This window comes from Apus apus, chromosome 1 (genome assembly GCF_020740795.1).
Source record: "Apus apus isolate bApuApu2 chromosome 1, bApuApu2.pri.cur, whole genome shotgun sequence".
NCBI classification, from domain to species: Eukaryota; Metazoa; Chordata; class Aves; order Apodiformes; family Apodidae; genus Apus; species Apus apus.
Genome location: NC_067282.1, coordinates 113,504,054 through 113,530,070, shown reverse-complemented (window position 1 = coordinate 113,530,070; position 26,017 = coordinate 113,504,054). Strand labels below are relative to the sequence as shown.

Below are 26,017 nucleotides of genomic sequence, written 5' to 3'. Positions count from 1 at the left end.
ATTATGAGAGGAAATTAATTCTAGCTTCTTTGTTGTGTTTCATTGCAATTTTTAAGACTGACTTCCAGCAGATTCTCTGTGCTAGTAAAGTTGTATTTTAACATCTACGGTAAATGAATAATGCTGTGCTTATGTAGTATATTCATTCTTTCCCAATTCTCAATTTCAAAATGGTTACTATTTACTTAGCAGTCACTATTCTAATATAACTTCTCACTATCACTTTCTGAAGTTGGGAATTGCTGTCAGCTGATCACTATTGCCAAGCATAGGCATTTTCCTCAGGCCTCTCTTCAGATGAGGTATCTTCACGCAGGAACAAGGCAGAACTCAGTAGTCTTTGTACAATTTAGGATTTCTTACTATTATCTTTTTTTATGTCCATAAAGATCTTAGAATCATATAATGGTTTCAGTTGGTAGGGACCTTAAAGACCATTGAGCTTAAGATCTCTATAAACGGAGGAGTTAAAGGTTTGTCTGACATCTTTGCCATCTCTATCCCTTTCTCAAACGTTGAGAACAGCAATGACAACAGCCTGCTAATGATGAAACCACTGAACATAGTTGATATTCATGTTCATATTGACACTGACATAGAGGGCTCTAGAGAAAGATCTGGAACCTGGAGATCTCAGTCTGTCCTAATACACTGGAGACAAATCACTGAACTGGCCCAACACCTGGTGATAAAGTGCTATGGTAAGTAAAGATGTCACAAGACAGGTAAGAGACAGAATCACAGAACTACTTTGGCTGGAAAAGACCTTAAAAGCTTATCAAGTCCAACCATCAACCTAACAGTGACAAGTCCTTAACTAAACCATATCCCTAAGTACTACATCTATATGACTCTTAAATAAGTCCAGGGATCCTGACTCCACCACTGCCCTGGGCAGCCTGTTCCAATGCCTGATAACCCTTCAAGTGAATAAATTCTTCCTTTACATCCAATCTAAACCTCCCCTGGTGCAACCTGAGGCTATTACCTCTTGTCCTCTCACTTGTGAGAGGACAAGACTCACTGCAACATCAGGAAATAACTTTCTTACCGGCATTTAATTGGAGGCAATACGTACCACACAGAGACTTGCCAACGTAGACAGTCTGGTATTCCCAAAACCTACAGGACATATGCTTGAATAGTACTGCAGAATAGTGAAGAAAATAAAAGGATTTGGAGTAAAGAGATTTCCGTTTCCCTGTCAGCATTTTTATGGTGTATATTTTGCATCACAAACAACATGCACCTGCCACAAGAGGAGCAGAGCCTGTAAGGAGGTCATGTTTGGATAAAGGGGACATCTAAGTCAGCACCAGGTGAGCACTCATTTGGGTGTAAAGGACCATGACACCTGTGAAAGGGAACTAGCCCCAAACTGGCACAGTCTAAACAAAGAGAAGGAAGGCTTGCTGGACAATAGGAATATAAAAGCAGACACATTTCCCATTTATAGCCTTGGTGAATTCAGCAGAAGCTACTTTTAAGAACTGACACATACAGCTTCAAACAAGCCAGAACTGTCAACATAAATTATTACATTATTTAACAAGCTGCTTCTAAAAGTTTCCTGAAGAGTGGAACGTAGCAACACGTAAAAGCCTCCAAGATCTAGTCTTGCCCTTTCTTCTCCACAGGGCACCGATCTGGATTTTCATTCTATATTTTCTCTAGTTTGTCTAATGCCCAAACAAATGCTCTGCTAGAGCAGATTCTAATGTGCACCCTCCATTCCTGCGGTGAAAAGACTACGAAGCAAGCCCACATTTCCTTCCACTGCCAAAACTACTTAAGACATTTTGGCAACCTAGGACACATTCTTTATGTTTACTGGCAGCTACTGTCTGACAGCTGTTCAGCAGCCTATCTGAAAAAAAAAACCTGATGGCCTCACTCCAGTTCCTGACAGATTTATTCCAGATCACAAAGCTTCCAGATTATTATAGCCCACAAGACATCACCCAGTGAGTCCTGCATTATTTCACTGTTGTCTACCTTTGCTGCAAACCTATACAATTTCTTCTAGAAAAAGACAGCTATTTTGATGTCTTTAAAGACTTGGCCTGGTGGGGAACCTACCAAATTTATGCCTCAGTTCTTTCACAAATGAACCCTCAACATAATAAAGAGTATTAGTAGCATGCATTATTAGTAGCATGCATTTTATGTTCCAACTTCCAGACACCAAATCTTGTTATGCTACTGCCTTATGCATCAAGTCTGTATCCGCTGGTAAAAGCATTCTCCCACACACAGATCTGGCAATATCTTAGCCTTCTCTTGAATCAGGGGAAGAGCTCACTCCCTCACAGCTTTTCTAGACTTACTGTTCTCCTTGCAACTTCCTTGAACCAAATTCCTCCATGGAGTACTGAATCTTCATCACTCCTGTAATCAAGGATCAGCTGTTTCCTTATCGAGTATGCTACACCGAGAGCTGGTGTTTCATTACCCATCACAAACTGCATGTGCCTCTCAAACTGCAGCTCTTCCCTCTCTTGGATTGTGTACCTAGCAACCAAATGTAGATCACTCTCTTTTTCAACTGTTTCAGTACTCTGTCTTCACCAATATTCTGTTTTCATCACCTATGACTAGTTGAACTAATTTAAAAAGAGATCATCCTTCTCCCCCACTTGCCCCCATCTACTTGAAGTCCACTGGAGTTTTATGAACCCATTTTATGTCATGTATAATTTACTCACAATAACATTTCTTTAGAGTTTAAATGGTGTTACCAACATTCTCTTATGCATTTTTTTTCTTTATTGGTTAATAAGGATATAATGGTTACCCTTAATTAGACTCATTGGACTGTGTAGCCCAGGTACTCCAGGGACAGCTAACATGAAGTTAATTACTTTTCCACTTCCAAGGGTGATGGCAGGGAGGAAGAAATCCAGGTACTACTTTTTGAGTCACAGCTACAAAGATTTTCATCTCAGCTCAGCACTGTGACTGTTTTAAATGGTTTCTGCAACTTTTCACGATACAGAAGATATATCTTAGTACTACTTGGCTGAGTTCTTCCCAGAAAACAAAAAAGATTCTTCAGAAGTATCTCAAAACAAGAGACTCTGTCTTTTGGTGAATATTGCCTAGTACTCTTCCTCAAGTCACCTGCCACTTAAAAAAATAAATATAAGGACACTAATATTCAAAATGCAATATGAAACAAAATTCTCTTACCTATCTCCTTCCAGCTTGGACCACACACCTAATTGGTTTAAAACTGCTTTGACACTGATGGCCTAGGATTTCTGAGGACCCACAAAAGGATAGCACTGACACATCGATGTTAAAAACTTAGTATATCTGAATTAATGAAATACTTCAGAATAGCGAGAAAGGATGTATAAAGACCACATTATATTCTGGAAGCCACATTTATTTTCTGCTGAAGCCTGTAAAGTTAGCTAATGCCAAGGAATTTTCCCTTTCTGACCTGTTGGGTCAGAATAAGACCATGTCTTATTGCTCGTCTTGAATCTCTCTTGCAACAGGCAATCAGTATCCTCTCCAACAACTATAAAGGAAATCAAAAGGTCTACAGAGGATTAGAATTGGATATCCCTGCTACTTTAAGTGTTTAGTTTAAGCCATGTGAAAATTTAACATATAAACATGTTTTGAAACAAGTACTTGGAAAAAGTCCTGGAGTTTGGCTGGGAGGAGACAGGTGTTTGAAAGCACTGCTATTTGTTTATCTCAGCATTCAGGGACTACTACTCTGAGACTGGATTCTTTTAAACTGGTCCTAGCAAAGGGTTTATACTAGGGAAAGTAAAGCTATACAATACTTTAAATTTACTATTTTTGTTCACCAACACATTTTTATGCACATAATGAAAATCAATCCTTGGCATATCTCTTCACAGCTACTTAAAACCTGACAATCCTTAGACAGTTACCAAGAAGTGACATACACGCACTCCTCTCCATTTCATGGCTGCACAAAAATATACTGAAAGTGCAGCACTTTGCTGCACTGAACTGCTGACCTTTAGGTGCTCACCAACTAGTTGCTGCTGTAGACATTTAATCTCTACCAAGACCATTCCCCCTCCATTTCTTTGCAGTTCTCAGCAACCATACAGAAAATATAACCATGTAGTAGAATGACAGATTAATGCAATACCATATATACTGCACAAACAATGAAGACTAATTTCACAAAACCATAGAATATTTTAGGCTGGGATGGATTCCTGGTGGTTTCTAGCCCAATGCCTAGTCAAAGCAGGGTCAGTTACAGCAGACTGTTCATGGCTTTGTCCCAATGATAGAATGTTCACAGTCTCCCTGGGCAACCTCTTCCAGTGCTTAACCACCCTCACAGGGGAAAAGAGATTTCCTTGGATCTCATTGGAAATTTCTGTGTTTCATCTTGAGGATGTATTTTCTCATCCTAACACCACACACCTTCAAGATGAGCCTGGCTTCTTCAAACCCTTCCATTAGGGTATGGAAGACAGTCTAACACAAAAAAACAAAACAAACAACAAAACAAAACAAACTCCAAACAAACATACTCACTTTCTTTACCCCATTTAAAACAAATAGCCAAATACAAGTATTTTGCAATTACACCATTTTTTATGGAAGACCTGAAAATATTTGTAAAAAAATACTTTGAGAGGATGCTTCAGGAAGAGCCCGATTAATGATGTTATTCTGCACGTTTACAGATTTCAAAAGAAAACTGACTACTCAGTATTAAAGAAAAAGCAGAAGAGGGAGAAAAATTTCTTTCGTTCGTGCCAAAATCTTCAATTCTAAAGAGAAATAAAAATTTTTAAAAAAGGAAATCACATCCTGTAGCTCTAAAAGCTGCTGCAAGAATCAACACGGTATTTCTTCTTCCAGGAAGAAGAAAATTAGTTTCCCATCAGGCGATCACAGCTAAAACAATTCATCCACATTGTGATTAAATGAAAGTTTTAAAATGTACTCAAAAGCTACATTCATTCCTGTAAGGAAGAATGACCTCCCTCATAATGAACTCTGAGGCTGTCAGCCAGCTTACAGAGGTTTTATAATGACCAGTTTTGGCTTCAAAGTAGCTGGTAGCTTCATTTTTCATGTAGCACTGCAGATTTGGGGGCCTGCTGAGACATTGAAGAACTGGACTCAAAAGTCAGCAACTGGAGATGGAAAATGTTATTTTTGTATTTAAGTAATACACTATAAACATCAATTCAGCTTTTGTTTTCATTTTGTATCTTCAGATAAGCACTAGAACTGAATTACTACAGTAAATGCTTAAATGCTACAAACTTCTAAAAATACTAAATTAGAACTAACGTACAGCTAACATGCTCTACATTAGTTTTAATTAAGGATGAAGTGAGAAGAAAGCTCATTACATATTAAAGAACATGAGTTGGATCAAGGGACAGAACACACTCCTGAATCCAGTTTGCCTACTAAAATCCTAATCCCTGTAAGAACCAAAAGACATCCTACCTGCACCAGAGCAGAAAGTTGCCTGTGAAAGAAAGCTGAGGATAAGCTAAAGTGATGGATGAGAGGATCAAAGGGTTGTGCAGAACGGACCTGCTATGCAAGGTGCACAGCAGGATCCCTCTGCACCCCACCACTGCACACCTCTATTCCCAGCACTGTGTTGCTGCTGGGACCATAACAAATTGAACAATGGAAGATGTGCAGCTGCCGTACGTGGCTAACACTTGCAGCTGGTCCACCCTGGCCTTGACAAAGCAGCGGGGCTAGTTTTAGGTACCCGGCTGGATTTCAGGACTTTGAGCTAGGCAATGAGGCTCTGTGGAAGATGGCTGCTGCATCCAGACCAGGAGCCAGGCTGTGACCCAGAAGCACAATCACACTGTGACAAGAAGAGAATCTCAGTTCTAAGCTTTTTCACATCTCAGGCTAGGACTTCTGCAAATTCCAGACTCAGGTGCAGTAAACTCTGGTCAAGGAAGACTTCTTGAGAGCCTCTCTTATGAAACCTGCTGGCCATGTGAAAGTAAGGCACTGGCTGGGGTGACAGCAGTGGGAGTCACTTATGTACACACCAAGAACACACACATGCATGTGAGAGCATGGATGATGTCTGGAGCTCCACCTCCATGTCCTCCTTCTCACCAGTGTTCTAGAAGAACACGGTGGCCATCAGTGGATGACGCCAGCTACCCAATCTCAGAAACCACTATTCATAGGAAACATGTAAACTCTCTTCTGCACCCCCCTCTGCTTTTGATACAACATAGCTCAGGACTAGGAAGAGGGACTGAACTTGCCCAGAGCTCCAGATTTAAACAGAGTTCCCTTGAACAAAGATGGGGTCCCACAAGTTTTCTGAATTTAACTGGGAAGCGGTTTTCACATTTGTTAAAGGACAATGAAGCCTCTTCTGGTGTGGGGTTTGGTCTGAAGTTACTGTACCTTACAATAATACTGCTCCTCCTTCTACAGCACCAGCCTTTTTTTCAGATTCAATGTATCGTATACATTATTGCTGCATTAAATCAAAACAGTACATACAGAACTGAGGTATGTGCCTGCAAATACAATTAAATGTTAGCAAATAACCATCCTATCGATGGGTGCACAACTGGCAAAGTTGGGAAAGCAGTTTGCTACTGAAAGATCTCTCTGAACCAAACCCCTATTCCTTTGAGGTTAACATCAAACCAACAATCCTATTTGAGAGACCCTTTTAAAAGGATATGACTGTTTAATCTAAGAGGGCATTCCATTCATTCAAAAAGGATCAAAACTAAAAAGGCCTTGTTTGTATTTGGATATTCAGTTTTTGTGGGACTCCTGGATAGAACAATATAGCCAAGCTAAGAACATAACAAGAGTGAACCGAGAGGGGGACAACTGTAAGAATTCATACTGACCCATACAGTTTTCATACATTTTTCTCCAGCACACGATTGTCAGAGGCATGATGGTAGCACAGAAAGACATGCCCGAATTAGATTCTCTCTAACTAGTGCAGTTATTAACCACAAGCCAAGTCACAAGGAAAGAGACAGAAGAACAAGCTGTACGAATTCAAGTACACAAGCATTTCATCTGGAACGAAAGGCAAAACACCACCATTTCACTGCAGCCCCCATGAAACCAAATCTACTTTGATGAATCTGACTTGACACCCCTCAGTCTAGCCTGCATTTTCTCTACAGCCATATCCAGCAAAAGTGAACACCACAGTCCTTCAGGCATGCAGCCCTTCCCTCCACTGGCCTGTATCTGCATCTGTGTTACTAGTAATAGAGATAAGCAAAATACAGCCCATTTTCTTTCCTCTGCAATTTAAATCTACTTTTGGACTGCAGGAGCAAGTGCATGTTAAACACATAAGCACCACAAAAGCCCTAAAACTTAGGCATGATGAACTCAAGGGAAGAATGTCATTCTGCGCTCGCACAAAGTACAGTAAGCAATTACAATGACTACAAATATTTTATGTGGAAGATTTATTGGCAAATCTCCAAAGAGCCTGTAAATCCCTAGCACAATTTCCTGTTCTCTTATTAAAGGAAGATAACCTTTTGGCAATTGTTTTTTGTAAGACGACAGTAATTGCTCACGATAAAGAGCTTAATTAGCGAAAGATAAAGTATTCAACTGAAGAAAATGACAGCAAAATACATTCTGTATAATTCTCAATTTTTGTAATGCTTGATAAAATGAAAAAGTCTTTAATTTTGCACAAGAACATATTTAACAACACATAGGATGGGGATTGGAAAACACTTTCTAGCCAGCTGCAGATATCTGGACAACAACGTACACACATTCAACTTTCCCCTGGGCCATTTTGTGGGTTTCTTGTTGGAAATGGAAATAACTGTGATATACACAGACTTCTAATGAAATGTTGTAATGGAGTCCTTTGTTACCGTGTGACTGGGACACTGCATTTTACTCAGAAATTATGCCTGAGGAATTTTAATCAAACACAAATGCAACACAACATACAGCATGGCCAAAAGCAATCTAACACATCTCGTTGTAGGCAAATGCCATCCTAAAAATTTGCAGTTTCTAGCCTTGAACAAAAGAAACCCCGACTCCACACATCTGATAAACTGAGAGGCACAGAAATATGAGGACTATGAAGCATGAAGGCAAGGATAGGCAACAACTGCTCCGTGCCTGTAGGTGCTCAGAGTTGCCACAGCAACGTGAGATAGGCTGGAGGAGGCAGGAAACAGCAAGGAGATATCAAGGATTGCGTTGCTCACACCCTCCCATCCCACAGCTCATATACAACACTAAGTGTTGGCAGTTCTGAGACATTTAAACTGCAGAGAAAAGACTATCAGGAAATATGCAGACAAACAAAAAAAATCCAACAAATATTAAGTGGACTTTGCATTGGTTTGACTTCTGGAAATACCAGTTCCCGGATCCACTTCTAGACACTTCTACCCACCAAAAGCAAAAGACAGGCTTAAGAAATGGGGCACTAAACAGCACACCTCGTCCAGCTGTTAAGTATGAATCTCCAGCTTGGTGTCCAGTTGAACTTCTCCTATCAAGCCATACAAGTCTGCACACAGGTGCTGCCAGGAGCACGCTTGCACAGAGCACCTGGAGGGGGAGAATTTGCACCAGAGCTCTCCCTCAACAAAAAAGACCAAGATGGATGCTTTGAACATAAATAGCTACTGGGCAGCCAACAAAGCAACAGAATTCAAAACCATCACAGCTCACCATGTTCTAGTCTGCCCCTTAATTACACGCAGACAGCACATGGTAATGAAGCACTCTGAGCTCAATGCCTTTTCAGGTAGCAGCAATTGATGCTCCAGGGTAGTGAAACAGAGTAAAGCCCCAGAATTAAACAAAAACAAGCAAAGGAACACTGTTATTCATTTGGCCACAGGGGATATTTTAAGAAGCAAAAACTCCCTTCAAAAGATGAAAGGAAAGTCAGGAACAGCAAAAGGTTAACTCATCCCAGAAGAGGAATGACATGCATAAGAGCTCCCCACAGCTGATGACTACCTGCAGGGCTGGCAAAGAGAGTGAAACCAGCCTGATACAGGAAAGCAACAAACTTCAGGGAAGTGATGTCAAAATTATGCATCTGAGATCTGTTTTTCATTATTTAGATCCTAAATTGGAAAGGTACAAAAGCACAAAAAGAGACCTTAGGTACATTTGACACGTAGGTCAAGCATGTGCACAGACCTCATCAGCAATGTAATTTATGCAGCAGCTTATTGCAATACTTAGTCACAAATAGAAATACCATCACACTCACTCTGCATCACTTATCTGGTGGATGGGAGATATTAATCTTATATACAGTTAGAGCTAACAGATGATGTAGACAAATGTCCATTCCTGGGTTCCACTAAGCAGAGATGCCTGCCCTGAAGCACTCATTGCCCCATGTCTAAGCAGAGGGGGTTCTGCTCCCCCAGGTCTGCCGCTGCAAAGCCAGCAGGAGCCAGGAGCTCTCAGACAAGCAGATGAGCCAAGAGGAACAAACATCCGGGTGCTGGTATGTGGTTTGTGTGCAGGGTCCACATCTGCCTCTGCCCAAAGGGAATAAGCATTTCATGGAAGCATTTTCTCCAGATGTAAAACTAGTTTCAAAAGCCAAAGAGAACCCGGAAATGGATCTCTTTGCTTGGCCTGGCCTCGGAGCCTAATGTAAGACACTCATGGCAAACCTGGGCTCATGCCAGCAGCGGCTCAAATGTGGATCTTTTTCCTACTTTCCACAGCAACTGGCTTATGTTCAAGATCCTAAGCACATATGGGTACGAAAAAAAAGAATGAGGAAACAAACCTTTAGGACAGTCATGGAAGGTGGCAGAAAGAACTGGCATCTCATCCATCCTTGCATCAAGTCACCAGGTCTCCGAGAAAACAAACCAGTATTCTAAAGCAACACACAAGCCTTGAGATGACACGCATTTTAAGCGTGCATAAAGAAGCAACACTTTCAAAGGACCACATCCAAGCCCTGGTAAATCCTAGGTGAGTCTCGTAGTGCTACTAAAAGCTAATTTTGCACACCTGTGAACAATGTCAAGCTTCAGCAAGATTTCGATCTACAACAAATGGAAGAAATCCTACTCATCTCTGTGTGAAGTTTATCAGTAAGGGCAGGCAATGATACGAAGGACAATATTGCCTGTGTCCAGCTAGTTTTCATTCAGCTGTTTTCTTCTAACTAAATAAATGTTGTGTTCACTGGAAAATATCCAGGAAACAGATCATAGATAAGCACTGTTACTAGAAGCCACAAGAACAAGATACTTCTGAAATACAGGATAAACATTTCAAGGCCTTGTTATAGTACATGTTCATGCACAAGTGCACATATATGTCCAACCTTTTCCTCCCCTCCAGCTAAGAATCTGTTAAGAGCATTTCACCAAGCGGGATCCCAGTTGAAAAATGTCTCTCCTCTTTGCAGTGCATCCTTAAAACCACCTTTGAACCACACTTGCTAAAATGCTTTGCCAGCTCAGAGGCATACCAGCCAGCACAGGACAGCCATATCCTCAACGAGCACGTGGCACTCTGTACATCAGCTGAGTAACATATGGTCCAAACACGAAAAGCCAGTAGTGCAGAAATTACTTCCAACATCTCCTACACACCAGAATTTGCAAATTGGGCTCCTGTGAATGCACCTCCACTGACAGCAACTTTGAAACAAAGGTAAAGGAGGTTGCAAAGACAGCATGGTTCACAGAAAGAGTGGTTAGACACTGGAATAGGCTGCCTCAGGGAGGTGGTTGAGTCACCATTCCTGGATGTGTTTAAGCGTTGTTTGGATGTGGTGTTGGTGGATATGGTTTAGGGGAGAACTTTGTAGAGTAGGGATGATGGTTGGTCTTGGTAATCCCAAGGGTCTTTTCTGACCTGAATGGTTCTTTGATTCTATGGTAAATGTGCTGGATGGAAGGGATGCCATCCAGAGGGAGCTTGACAGGCTTGAGAATTTGGCCCATGTCAACTTCATGAAGTGCAGTAAGGCCAAGTGCAAGGTCCTGCATGTGGGTCAGGGCAATCCCAAGCACTGAGTGGAGAATGCATTGAGAACAGCTCTGAGGAAAAGGACTTGGGGGGTGTTGGTTGATGAGAAGCTCAACATGAGGCAGCAATGTACATTTGCAGCCCAGAAAGCCCACCGTGTCCTGATCTGCATCAAAAGAACCGTGGCCAGGAGGCCAAGGGAGTTGATTATCCCCCTCTGCTCTGGTGAGACCACCCCTGGAGTACTCTGTACAGCTCTGGAGTCTCCAGCATAAGAACATGGAGTTCTTGGAGTGAGTCCAGAGAAGGGCCACAAAGATGATCAGAGGGCTGGAGCACCTCTCCTGTGAAGGCAGGTTGAGAGCGTTGAGGCTGTTCAGGCTGGAGAACAGAAGGCTTTGGGGAAACCTTACAGAGGCCTTCCAGTGCCTGAAAGGGGTGGGGAAAGCTGGGGGAGGAACTTTTTACAAGGGCATGGAGTGATAGGACGAGGGGTAGTGGCTTTAAACTGAAAGAGGGGTGAGATTTAGGTTAGACATTAGGAAGAAATTCTTCACTGTGAGGGCAGTGAGACACTGGCACAGGTTGCCCAGGGAAGTTGTGGAAGCCCCATCCCTGGAAGTGTTCAAAGCCAGGTTGGATGGGGCTCTGAGCAACCTGGTCTAGTGGGACGTATCCCTACCCATGGCAGGGGGGTTGGAATTTTAACATCCCTTCCAACCCAAACCATTTTGTGATGAGTTTCACAAGACCCCACTTGCCTAATTGGAAACAGAAGAATATTTTTCTTAGCAACTGACATCTCATGAGACTCACTGCTTTCTGAAGCATAAAGCATCTGTGCAGGAAAATATGAGGTCTGTCATACAACCTCCATGTCTTTCATAATCATTTTGGGCAATAAAAATGCGTCAGCCCTTGGCACATCAGGTGTCCTTTTTCTGACTAAAATGTTCTGGTTTGTTTTAACAACTGAAAATCATCATCTTTCCAAACTACTGGTGGCATAATAATTTTTTCAATGTCTTTGTCACTTGTATCTTTAGTCTTTATCGACGTAAAGGCAGGTAAGTTTATGGAAATATTAAATCCATTGTGATCCCCAACCCAATCCAGTTCATTTCACTTATACTTGCACTGAGGTTGGCTCTTCTCAAAAATATTAAACTGGCATTTAAAATTAATGTTAGTTCCCATAATTTATACTGTGGTATTTGTCACAATCACTACCAGATTTCTTTTTGGAACACTATCCTGCAAAGTGCAAGTGGCTGAATCAAGTATTTTACTTGCACACAGTCCAGTCTTACATTAAAATTTACTGGCCATACTCCTCCACTGTTCATATACTGTGCTGAGGAAATGCCTATCAGAAAATGGCTCACACTTATGGCAAAGGGCAAATAAAATAACCACAAGTTTAAATTATGATCTAACTGTGCTATTTAAGATAGGTTGTTCATGAGCCTTCACTGAAGAAATAGGCCATGTTTTTAAATACCAAAAAAACCCAGAAAGATCTGCTTAAGAAACATATTATCCTTGTTTTAAGATCAGCTTTTAAACATCTGCATCTGATAAACATTTTATTTCCCTGGAACAGCATGCAAAACACTAACGACAGATCCAGTTGTTATTTTAATTCACTTCAGGGCTTTAAAATATGGTCCTATTTTGAAATAATATTATGTAGCCATGTTTGTTAGGAAGATCATTAGCAACACTAAGGAAGTATTTTTATAGCTCTAAAGCAAGTGTCGAATCTCTTCAAAGCAGGTAAAATGTGTAATTTACTGGGTTGCTCATCTCTGTACCAGCAAATAATACTTCTCAGTATGTTACCATACAATTTACCAACCATCCACCCCTCGTTTAAGCCTGCAGAGGAAAGAACTCTTGGAACTCATTGATATGTGTATCAAACTTTTCACTTTGGCCACCATGATTGCTCTCATCATTATAAGTCCACTCTTCTGGAGCAGACAGTAAGTTGACTGCAGTCCTGCAAGTCCTATGACTTACCCTGGGGAATGCTGGGACTCCCACAGGTAAGAGACATCTTCACCTCAGATACTCTCAGCATCACTTCAGAAGACCAGACCACCCAGGAAGCAGATGAGCAGTGGAAATGTGCACTGGCATGTCTGAGGAGTCAGGCTACTGAAAGATCATCAAGTGCTATTTGCACTGGCTCTTGTCCCCACTGTTCGTTGCCAGTGACACCGAAACCAACAGATGCTGCATTAACAGCACAGTCCTGGCTGGTACCAGTGTGGGCTGCTGGGTCCAGAGTTAAACAGGCAAACGGGTGTGAAAGGCCTTTACATCTGAGTGAGGTCTGCATGCATATATCTGTGGGGACCAACACACCGTGGCACGCTTGTACTGGACATCTGCTTGCTGAAATCATGAGGAAGACATGTCACTGATCAGCCATTTCTTCATTGAGTTAAGAGAGGAGGAGGTGAGCTATCTTCACTTTCCTTACACTAACTTAGCGCTTTTGTAATGCAGCAAGTCAGTACAGGACACAGAACATTACCATGTGCAAATGTGGCTCACACTGTTGAGTAATACCGCTATTTTAAATCCTCTGCTGCTAAGCAACACTGACAGTATGGTTAGAACATTTTGGAAATACCAAATGCTTCAGTTCTTCACCCCACACACACATACAAAAGCTGCTCCTGCATTGTACATCCATCCAGAAGCTATTCAAAGATGGGGCTTCAGTTTTTATTGGGCTTGTTCCCCAGAGCATTGCAAGGACCCTGGTAATTTTTGTGCAGAAGCAGCCCTTTAAGAGATGCACAAACCTGGCCCTGTGATTTGCATTTAGGCATCCCAAAGGTGCCCTTCCCAGAAAGGCTCAGCAGCTAGCTGCTCATGTCAGAGACTCACGGTTAACGAAGGAACAAAAAAAATTGTTCAGTCCCCTTAATTCAAGAACAACACAGGGATCACCTCAACGTATCATGGTTACCTGAACTGTCCGAAAAGGGCAGTTTATGTCCCTTCCTTTAAGAGCCAGAAAAGTATTTGTGACCAGCACTACACAACCCAAAGATTAATGGCTGACTGCTAACATGAAAAATTTCCAGCGTTTGCAGAGTAAACAGGACAGAGGAGAGAATGGGGAATGCACAATAATTGTCTCAGGAGGCAGTTGAGATATGAGAGGACTTTAGAGAAACTGCACTTACCACATTGAGGAACACTTATTTTAAACCCTCCTACTTACCTACACTTCAGCAGGAGAAGGGGTGAAACCAAGCTTGGAGAGCTCCAGTCCAGGATGTGCCAGCTGTCAGTTCCTTTAAACTGGTCTCCCTGAGTGAAGCACTTTTGCACTCCTCTCTTTACCAAGCAATCCCTGCAAAACAGCCTGGCACCTGTTAACTCTTCCCTCTTGGATGAACTGTTTCACAAGGCTTGTCCATGCTTCCACAGACAGGAGCATACCTCTGAGATACACCTGACTAAGGAATGTTGCCCAATTTTGACAGAAGATACTTCCAACTTTTCATAAGCTTACTCCTCTCACTGCTATTCTAATTTATTCAAGAGCACTTCATTTTGCCACAGACATTAGTGAGGTTACAAATACTCATGTCTCTCCAACTATTAATTTTATGGTATCTTTCACTTCATCATATATTTACCCAACTATTAACTTACACGGATGATTTCACTGCTAATCATTTCTACTAACACTCTTTTAGACATTTGTGACTTCAATAGTGAATATGTAGGTGGCTAGAAAGACTTGTCTTCCTCCTCCCTCCCGCAATCTAAAATTAAAATGATGTGACCAGGACAGCCTGCCTCACACATCTTATACTTTTTTGACAGACAGCACAGGTCTAGACCCAATTTCCACCCAAAAAGTGAATCACTGAAGAATGGCAAGGCAAATCTCTTAAGTAGGCACACTATAGTCTCCTGGGGAGAAAGCCATATAAAATAGATATAGAACCCAAATTCGGGTATAGCAGAGGTTCCATTATGTAAAATGCATTGGAAAAAAAATGATGTTTATCTTCTGGTTGACTGATTTTTACCAAACAGACCGTAATTTGGTAAGAAGAGAACTTTATCACTGTATGACTATGCTGTACGTGAAAAAGATCTTCCTATCTACAGAAAATGCATTTAGGATAACATCTCTTTGGACTGTTCTCTGCTTATTCCAAAATAACATCCAGCGATCTATACTCCATAACTAACAGAGCCTGGTAATCCTAATCCTATCACAGACGTTTCCCTGATCTGCAACACAACTACCTAAGTGATCAACTGCCATGGAAGACAACATCGTACAAGCACAGCAGTCTTCAGCCTGCAGCATTTAAAAACCCTCTTCAGCTATCAAAAGGCAACTCTCTTCTCTCTTTTCATCATGATGCACTGCAAAACAACAGACTACGGCATGACTAATGAATCCCTGAATTCCCACCTGCCAACACAAGTCAATCAGTGTTTCACCCGCTCACCCCCAACTACTTAGTGCTCCAAAATGCCTGTTGAGCTTTGCACCTGATCTGCCTCAAAATGGGATGGTTGAGAACCACAGCACATGCCATGCAACCAGACTCTTCCAGGCAGGGCACCAGACACCTCTTTTTTACTTATGCTGTTAGACAAAAGGGTGTTTTTTATAGCTTTCTCTTCTTTGTTTCAATGTCAAATTTCATTTGCTGTAAATCACAGGAAGACAACAAAAAAGAGGCCATTTTCATTTCCATGTCCAGTACCAAGATTTACTTTCACAACTGCAGTCACACAAGACAGGCACAGATCATTACCTAGTATGTAATGTAATGTGATTATTTATTTGCAAATTTTCTGTCCTCATTAGAAGTTTCTTCTTTACATTAAAACCCTGAATTCCAAAAGAAAATATGCTTCTTTCTGGAGCATCTCCTGCCAAATTTAAGGCAGGATTAAAAAAAATTAATTTAGATATGCTTAAAACAATGTACCTTCAACGTCCGAACTACTGAGAGGGGGAGACTGAGTGGAAGTGTGTGAGCTCATCCACTGCCAATCAAACACTGCTGCAACTTTGTTAACAAGTAAAACCTAGAGCACAGACAGTAAGGGCTGAATAAAAATCAACTGAAGGCAGCATGGATGGGAATCCACAGACATTTTGTTTCAAGTTTGATGCTTCTGGTGAAATGCAACTGACCTGCTGAGGGTACCTTATCCACCCTGCAGCTCTACTGTGTGATGGTATTCTTGTTCTGCTGAGAAGCAACCATATGCTGTAAGCTGTGACCATCAGCAGAAGTATTACTGCATTAGCTCCTACAAGGCTCAATTAGGGAGAAGGCTCCTGCTGTGCTAGGTATATCAGAAACAAAGAAAGCAAGCTGTTGTAATCCTAGACTGACCTCTCTGCTATTATAGACAAGTTTCAGGAGCAGAACAAAAGAAACAGATGGGAGGGAATATTCCTCAACTAAAAGGATAAAGCAATAGTGAAATCACAGAACATTTTATCAAAATCTCAGACTTCAATCAGATGTTCAATATCATGGCCAGCTTGATACTACCAAGGTAGGCACAGCTTGAGAAGGCATGAGATAGCTGAGCACCACTTCTCCAGGCAGAGAGCTCTTTCCCCATTCACACAGTGGCACTACAAAGAATCAGAGCAAATGTGCAAAAAAATGCACAATGAAAGTCAACAAGTATTGTTTGAGCAAGAACTCATATCCAGACCAAGCTGACATCAGAACACCTTGTTTGTTCACAAGCATAGAAGAGGAAAAATGCTTTAATAATTTTTTATGCTTTTGGAACATACTTAGTAACCATCCAGCAGTAAGTTACCTCAAAGCAAGCAAAAGTCTGCACTGTATCACCATATATCGTTACCAAGTCCAAGATGTGTGCACAGGATACTGCAATTAGGAAAGACATTGTTTTTTTTCCTCATCGCTTCTTGTTCACAAGCACGCAAAGGTCAAATGTGACTTAAGTATTAACTGCTTAATGTTATCACAGAAGAAGTCAATGGGAACACAGCAGTCATACTGTAGTCATACTGTAATGAAGATGCAAAGGAGGGGGGAAAAGACAAAGGCAGTCATTCACATTTTAAAATGACGTGTTAGAGGAAGACTTTTGGGCAGTGCCTTCCTTAACATGAATCAGTAAATATGATTAAATGCCCATCCCCCTGCTCCTTTCCCTTGATTTTTGGAACTGAATAAACAACAAATGTTAAGTAGTATCACCCATTTCTTCTCAAAAAACTTCCAAGAGCACCTGGTTACAGAGAACAATGCCTGGCCTCTCCATTTCTGATGCATCATAACCAAAGCTGTCACAGAAAAAGAAAATATTCATCCTATGAAACTAGGAACAATTTGTTTCCATGGTACCAGCCATGGTATGTGATGAGCAGCTCTGGCAAATAGCTTGAGAATCGCTAGGAGCACAACAAGGATCGGATGATTTACATACAACATAAACAGTGCATGAGGTGACAAGAGCAAGAAACAGCCTTTTAAGTATGAGAATGGTAAGAGCCAATCATCAGATCCAGACTTCTATCTTTCCCTTTCATCCCTGCGCAGAGTTAGAAGAAAACTGTCAGCACACATGGATAAACAGCACTGTAGGAGATACAGTGACATCTCTGGATCATAATACTGTAATCCCAAAACAGGCTTGCAACAGCCAATATGCAGGAGAAGAGCAAAAATTTTAAGATTATTTTTTAAGTGAGGTGTAAACTTTGTTTATCTAGTCTCTGCAACACACTGTCAATGCTACCTGAAACAGTCTGACAGATGCACTACTCTGTGGAAGCTGCACGTCTAAAACAACATCTGTTCAAAACTCCTTTTCATCAATGAAACAAGTGTTATCCACCCTCAGTTCTGACAGAACCAACAGAGAAGATCAAGGCAACATGAACCCATGAGAACAGCCCAAGTCAGGCTCCCAATCATCTACCCTGAGCACAGCATTTTGCTCCCTTCCTCCACCCGTTTGTCCACAAATGCCCTAAGTTATTAGAGAATCCCATCTTAATATTGTTGTCTCAGCTCTTTACAACCTTAAAGTAGACTTTTGGTTCCAAAGCTAACTGAACTAGACACATTAATTGTCATTGTCAACCAGTTCCATCAGTTTCTGAAATGGGGTTTTTGCTAAAAAAATAATAATAATAAAAAAATCTATAACTCCTAAAGTACAAAAAGTTGCACATCAGTTAAGTTTCTACACTGTGACAGAAGATTAAATTCCCTGTAAAGTTTTTCTACATGGATTCACTTCATGTTGTTTATTAGAAATACTGAAGATTGCTAGCAGGCAATATAGCTAACACCACTATGACACTGCAACCTTGAAGGCACCTTGAAGATTGAGTAGCATCACAGCTATGCCAGGGCTAATCCACTTAAGAAAATCAAGATGAAATTCCTCACTTGACAGTTCTGAGAACAAGGTCACAAAGTTTTAGCAAACCTATAATTGAAGGTACTCTATATAAGACAACTCCAAAAGTTTTCATAAAGATTATATATAGTCTTCAACGTGGATAATATCCACGCAGCTTTTGATGCAAATACCTAACAGAAAAAATTAGATGGAGCAGTTGGTTGGAGAAAATTAATTTCTTCTGTGTGGAGCTACAAAACATTCTGCTGTCCCCTTCAGGTTCCTAAGCCCCACATTACACAACAAGAAACCTCTCCTCATCTAATGAGACGTGTGCAAGATACAAGTTTTGAAAGAAGCTGGACCAACCTTCCTGTTTGGGGAATTATCTTTTGCAGCCATCAGCTAGTCTTGAAATAATAGCATGGGAAGATAAGCACTATGAGAGTGCATCTGTCCCCCAGGAAATAAACATATCCATATGTATACACAGAGGAAAAATATCTATAGCATGATGTTTGTGGGAACAGGAATTTAGTGTTGCTTAAAAATGTGAGTAACAATGCCCAGCCGTGTCAGAGCAATAGCCATCTAGCCCAGTATTCTGACTCAAGAGAATGACAAAAGCAGATGCTATTTAGAAAGACCATGTGAGTCTGGCCATTTTTTGCAGCTCTCTCCCTTTACACTCCCTGGGGATTTGGAATTGCTATACTGAAGAATTTAGTGGGTACTTGGAACTTAACACTGAAATTTTCCCTGAAGTCCTGAAGCCTTACCTAACTGTAAATTACAGCCTTCCAAAACTGCAGTGGTAGGTGCTGTAGTTTGATCAACAACATTCCAGTGATTTGTCACACAAAAAAGCCCCAAAACAAGATACAGGCAGGTATCTACAACTCATTAATATCTATAATAATTTTTCCTTTATTTATCTGTGTATTTCAAAGGGAGAAAAGTCCTCCTTTAAGTTAGTTCAACTCCTATTTGCTCATTTGGGAGCACTTAAAGTTGAATTCTATTAAAAATTTCTGAAGCTAAGCCAACGTACACTGAGGATCATGGCAGGAGACAGTAGATGCCAACTTCATTTCCTTTTAAAATGGGATGAAGGCCCTATAAAGAGTATTTTTACCCCACTGATTTTGTACTTGTTCCTCCTGAGTTCACACTCTTAGACCTCATTTCATTGCTTATGACAGCACTACAAGGGACCAAGAGGCTGTCACCACTGCTTACACAAAGTCAAGCTCAGTCACCTGAGTTTACCGTAGCTCTGAAGTATCTGTGACCACCACACTTAGCCTCACTCAAGAGCCACTAACAAACCCCAGGCCTTACTCTCTTGAACACATTCATGTAAAGTAAGACTGTTGATTTCTATGCAAAAAAGCCACATATTGAAGTTAAATCCCCACAGTTGCAGTCCATGGTGGTTACCCACACAGCAAGCAAGCTGTTTAAAAGCTTATCCCTGCGTTAGCAGGGTCTACTGTCTAGCTCAGAAATGCTTCTGCATTCCTCTGCTCAAAAGGCATCAGCATTGTTCAAGTTTAGCAAGAGCCGTAATTATTCTGGCTGAAAGTAACAAAATGTCACTGTTTGAGTATCCTAACTGCAGGAAAGCTTTGGGGTCAGAACAAAAGCTTGGAGAAAAAGTAGGCATGTAAAGGGTATAGTTACCCTTCGATCTGTGGAGAAAGATCTTGCTTGGAACTGGATCCTAGTTACAGGGCTGCATAAGTATGCTGAAGCCTTTTTTAAGCTGGATATGGAAGCACTGCAGTGTTACTACAGTGCCACCAGACTATGATAAGCAAGGAACATGTGACATTGGCTTCACAGAAATCTCTTCTGGTGGCAAGTGTGAGCTGAGTTTTAATGCACCTGGCAAGCTCATGCAGGCAGGGTCTCAAACATTTTTATCTGAAACACTTATAACACAGCTTGTAATGTACTGCCTGCACTAGCCTGACATAGCATACTTGCTCCAGATCAAGAGTACACCCACTGCCAATGCCCTCCTTCATAGCATGCCTGAATAGACTTGGGCTAAGAGCTAAGCACATGAGAAGCCAGAAAAAGTTGAAGGATCACTTGAACTTGTCAGGGAAAGCTCCCTAGCTGCTGTTATGCCAGTGATGTCCTTGTGGTTGAAACAGGTTGGATTAAATCTAAGCACATCAGGCAAGAGGCCAGTCCCTTCAGGCTCTCTCCACAGCCAGCACTGCCGGAGCATACCTGACAGCAACCATTTCCAAAGGGCTCTTCCGTGAGCTTCCTCCTGCCACCCCGCACCGTTACCTACAGAAAGCCTCCTCAGCTACGAGGCTAAAGTTAGCTGGTAACATAGAAACGCGTTCTCGCTACCCACATCTCCAGATGTCAGTTTAATCTAAGCATATTTAGCAGTATTCAAAAGCTATGAGTTGCCAGGAAAACAAGTGTACTAAGTGCCTGTGAGAACTTCAACTGGCAAACATGTAAGTGATAAACAGGTTAGATAGTGGAAATAATCACGCATTTAGTCTTGGCTGTAATTTATCAACATAGGGCTTTTAGCAAGCATAAAGCATTTGCACAGAGACCTAGGAAATGAAGTACTGCCAAAAAGATCAGCTGCTAGAAGCAACACTGCCATCTCATGATATTATTTCAAGTCTCATGATATTCAGTGCTTTTATCAGGGCTTCAGCTTCTTAACTGTTAAATCTCAGCTGTAAGCTGTTTAAAAAAAAACAACAGCAAACCAAACAAACTCAAGTTTTCTAGCCTCCATGTTTTCTGAGAAAGAGCCTGAGAATATAACCTTTAACAATACACAAACAGGCAAAATTGATGAACTCAATGCACACAATATAAAAATAAAACGTGTGCTTTTGGATTATGACTTTCTGACAGCCTGACCTTCTGGATCAGGCTGACAGTCTCATGAACTAGGTGCGTGTAGCTGGAAACGCAGAAGATTAATTCATGGTCTGATTTGAGAAGGTCTGACCCACTTTACCATCTCCAGAGCTCAACTTTGGGCATACGAGGGGGAAAAAACCAACTCCAAGATTTCAGCCCACACCTTCCCTGTACTGCAACTGGCAGAAAGGACCTGGACATCCTAGAGCTCAGTGATTTTTCTAGTTCATAGCAAAAACTGCACATGCCTGAAGGACAAACCACCCAAAAATCCTCCCTCCCCCGCTGAAAATTTTTGGCAAAAGGGCTTTACAAACAGGCCATGGTTTGGTGTTCACAAGCACATGAAGAGCCATTTAAACCTGAAGCAATAAGGCCTTTTGCTATTCAAAGAAATGTCTTGTTCTTCAGCTGAAGGATGGAAGCACAACCTAGACACCAATTCCTCTCCCCTGACTCCAGTTTCTCCCCACTACACAATGCTCTCCCTGGAATGCAAACCCACTGATATGCTTTCTCTGGCCCAGCAGGAACAGAGAAGAGCCCTATAACCACATAATTCAAATCTTCCTCTCAGCAATAAACACAAGGTGTCTTACTAACAGCTCAAGGCCTTTCTTTATTTTAACCATTTTATTTTATCCATGACAGCTGAAAGACTCCTCAGTAGCTTTAACATATTGGCTTGAATTATTTTGGAAGGGTGGGAAGAGGTTAAGCCTGACTGCAGATAATTCTGAACTGAAGAAAGCAAGCCTCACCAAGGAGCACACTGGGCACAGCACCCCAAGACCCCCCAGGCTACAAACCCAAACAAGCCTGCAGCTGCAACCCAGAGCCAAAGCTGGAGAGAGTTGTGCTGTGTTTTGAGGCTCAGGATGAGTTTCTCCCAGGCCACAGCTGCTCAAGGAGGCAACAAAACTGTTAACACTCAGCAGCAGAATGTATGCAGCTTTGAGAGCTGTACTCTTGGTGGTAAGTCTTAATTTGAAGGGCTCACCACAACAGCAGAACCTCTAGAGGGCTTTTTTCATTTTTTCCTCCCTAGACTTAAAATTAAAAAGTAGATATTTTCTGGATTATTAGGTTTCCAAAGGAGCCAACTTGCAACAGCAGAGCTCATTATTTCTTTCCTTTGCAGACAAACACCAGTAGAGGCCACCACAAACCCAACCAAGCAGATTTTCAGTTGCACAGGCAGGTGTGGGTTCACCCAAGCTGAGGTGAAAAGGGAGTGGAGATGGGATCAGGGCTTCAGCTACATCTCAACCAGTGTTTGAACAAGGCATAAAAGTGAGCTTCAGCTCTGGCAGCCATCAGAAGCTCTTCATATATCATTCACAGTTTTGTTTTTACTCCCCTCTTCTTCAGTTTGAAGCTCATTATTACACTCAGAAGAGCTAAAGTAAACAAATGATGAATAATACAACAGTATTTCCTGGGCATCATGGAAAGTGCTGTAGTACTCAGCAAGGAGAAACTCCAGTGAACCTTTATCAAGAAAGGCTGAGGATGACCAATGTCATCCCTATATCCTCTTGAGGTTCACAATGAAGCCTCATCTACTGATGTCAAATATTACTTCTGCTAGAAGAAACTAATACAGGCCATCTATTTTTTCTCTCAGTTTTCTCACAAGTTAAGTCATCACCTCAAGCTCCTCTATATATAAAGGCTCCATCTTTAAACACTCCTTTCTTAGGAACAGCTACTGGCTGAACAAAGTACACAGAAAACATGCAGTGGACCACATCTGTACCACCAATCAAGGTCACTTCCATGTAAAAGTTATAAACTGCCACTGGACTAATAAATGCAGCGTGACCAGACCAACTCAAGCCAAGCCTTGTTTCACAGCTTATACACATCAACGTAAACTCCAGTCGGAAATGCAAGCTCATTTTGCATGGTCACCAATGTACATTCTCTGCAGATGAGGGGTTGTGGAAGGGAGATGCCCTCAATGGAGGTATTTTTGCCTGATGCTCTTGAAGGAAGACAACTGGAGTTAAGATTACGATAATTTAAAAAAAAAAAAAAAATCATTAAAAAAAAGGTTAACTAACTAGCTACAAACAAATTGACCTGGTCCTTGTTATTACTGAAATACTGAAGAAATATCATAATTTTAAATACTACTGCAATCTTCCAACTTTTCCTTTTCTACCTACGTGCACTTCCACGTTGTGCCTTGAGGAGGACCAGCAGATGAGCAGTATGCCTATAAATTTAGAGACCATTTGTCTTATCACAATACTTGAATACTAGTCCTTTTTTCTTACTGCTTTTACATAAAATTCCTCACACAAAAGAATTCCCTTCCTAGTAGTATTTTTTATTTCTATTATATTATTGCCTTCAGGTCCCAAATAAGATAAAGCCAGGTGCTGATTCTTTCATATATGGTCATTACTTGCAAGACACATTTCAGCTGTAGGTGTCAAAGCAAAGAGAAGTCCCAGTAATAGTTCAGAAACTGTTTCTTGGGAGTCTCACTTTTTTTGGTAGGACAAACATCTCCTCAGCATCAGTCAACTCACTGTAACCAAATACCACTGAGTGAAGGTGACCATTTCCTCCCACAGCCAGAAGTTTTAGTACCTGGCAATTCCTGTGCTAGCACAACCCCAAGATTCATCATACACAACACCTTTAAGTTGCTTTCTACTGTGTACCAGTACAGAGAAACTCCTAAATTTGTGGGCTTTCTGACTTGAGCTAGAAAACATCATCCAGCAACCTCTTCTGAAATGTATACAAGGTTTGTGTTTGCTGGTTTTTTTTGAAGTGTGCATAAAAAATAAAAGTAAAATCACAATAGTATAAAACTGCTTAAATATCAACCATGCAGCTTTACACAGGAAGTAGCAGTGTCTGCAATGATACTGCATGCAAAAGATTCTCCAGTGGATGCATGCATATGAGCTCATCAGGCTTAAGAATCTTAGGAATATCTTAAGCTCTTGCTTAATCCAAAAGCTTTCATTAAAAAGCCATTTTTTATTTCCTGAACAGGAAGGCTTTCAGGCAATGCCATCTAGAACTTCTGTACGCAGAGTGCACAGTTCACTTCATTAATATACTTTTAAAAGAAACCATAAAACCCACAAACCTTCAATCCTGGCTCTCCGGCACTGCTTTTGGATCTTGGATGGAGGCATTTACCAGAACCTGCAGGCCTTATTGAACCAAAAGAGTAGAAAGACCTCCTTTTGCACTCCATAAAAATGAGAACAGGAACCTTTAAGCAAGATTAGATTAAAATCCCCCACTCTGGCTCAAGCAGAGGGGTGTTTCATCACAGATTCTGTGGAGACTGACTCAGGCAGCAAGAGGTGGTCAGGTCTGAGCACACAGCAGAGAGGCACAAAACCCAGCTACCTCAAAGGATGCCCACCCTTCCAGTTCACCCACAAGACAGTGCTTGGACCTGAGAGACAGGCATAAACAAGTAACTGTAGCTAACTACTGTTGCCAGCTATTTCTAAGTCACTCTTCACTGTTTGGTTATGTGTTACTGAGCATGAAGGGTTATTAATTGAGGATTATGGGTTAAAGCCACATAAATCAACATTAGAGTGATAAACAGGAAGATGATGTACAGGTGCATTCCCCCAACTGCTTATGCCACATGCTTATGCTGCTCAACACACTCAGGTGCCTACAGATGTCTTTATTTTATAGACTTGGATAGACCTCTATCTGTCATTAGATCAAAAGTCTATAAAGAAAAGAAAGAACCATGACAAAAGATTTTGAACATCAGAAAGGTTTCCATATCATGGTCCCTATTCCCCAGGGACAAACAGTGCAGTTGGCTTAAAATGAAAATAAAAAGAAACTTAGACTGGTTATTAGGAAACTGTGGGGGGCAGTGGTTGAGAACAACAGAAAGAACAAAGACGAACCCCTGCCCCAGGTGTAAGGACCAGAACAGGTCCCCCAGAGGTGCTCACAGCATCAGTCCCTGGGGGCTTTTCAGAAGAGGCAAGATAAATGAGTGCTGGGATGGGAGCTCTTATTCAGTGTCATGATTACCAAATGCAATTTACATCCTTTTTGTCTTACAAACACTTTCATCAACAGCATTGTATCTATTAGATAGGTGACAGATTACTACTTAGAGGAAATGCATTCATCAGAGGTGAAAAGGCAATCTAAGACTTTTTAGGAGGTCTGAAGAGAGGAGGAGAAGCTTTTACCTTCAACAATTCAACGCTTTCCTGTCTCATGACTTTGAACTATCCCCTTACAACACGTTCTGCATTTCAAAGCAATGCAAAGACCCATTCAAGGGAATGTGGCAGGTTTTTAGGATCAGGGATATCACAATTCCCTTTCTGATCCAAGGAGTGAGAGGGAATAACGTTTATTTCACCAATTTCAGCTAGCCAATTATCTTCTACTGGATGGTATGTGACAGGAAAGTTTAATTCTTTAGGTTTTCTGTTGTTCAGTCACAAAGATCACTATTTTGAAAGCATAACAATTATTTCTCAAGGTTGGTAGGAGCAGCTTGATCACACTGAGTTTTTTCTTGACCCAAAGACAGTACAACTAAGGTCTTTTCTTTCCTCTTCATACTCATATACATTAATCCTGTAAAGATGAAATTTTATAGAAGTTGCCTTTTTTTTTTTTAACTACATAGTTAAATAAATGGTACCATAATTCTCTGGATAATGCGTAACAGCTTTTAACTACAGATTTTTGGCATCTGTGTCCTTAA

At 41.2% G+C, this 26,017-nt stretch overlaps 1 protein-coding gene across 3 annotated transcripts in view; it reads right to left on the bottom strand.

The window, feature by feature from the left end:
• The window catches only part of GPM6B (glycoprotein M6B), a 110,009-nt gene that overhangs the window by 52,948 nt on the left and 31,044 nt on the right, over nucleotides 1–26,017 (bottom strand). The window lies entirely within an intron of this gene.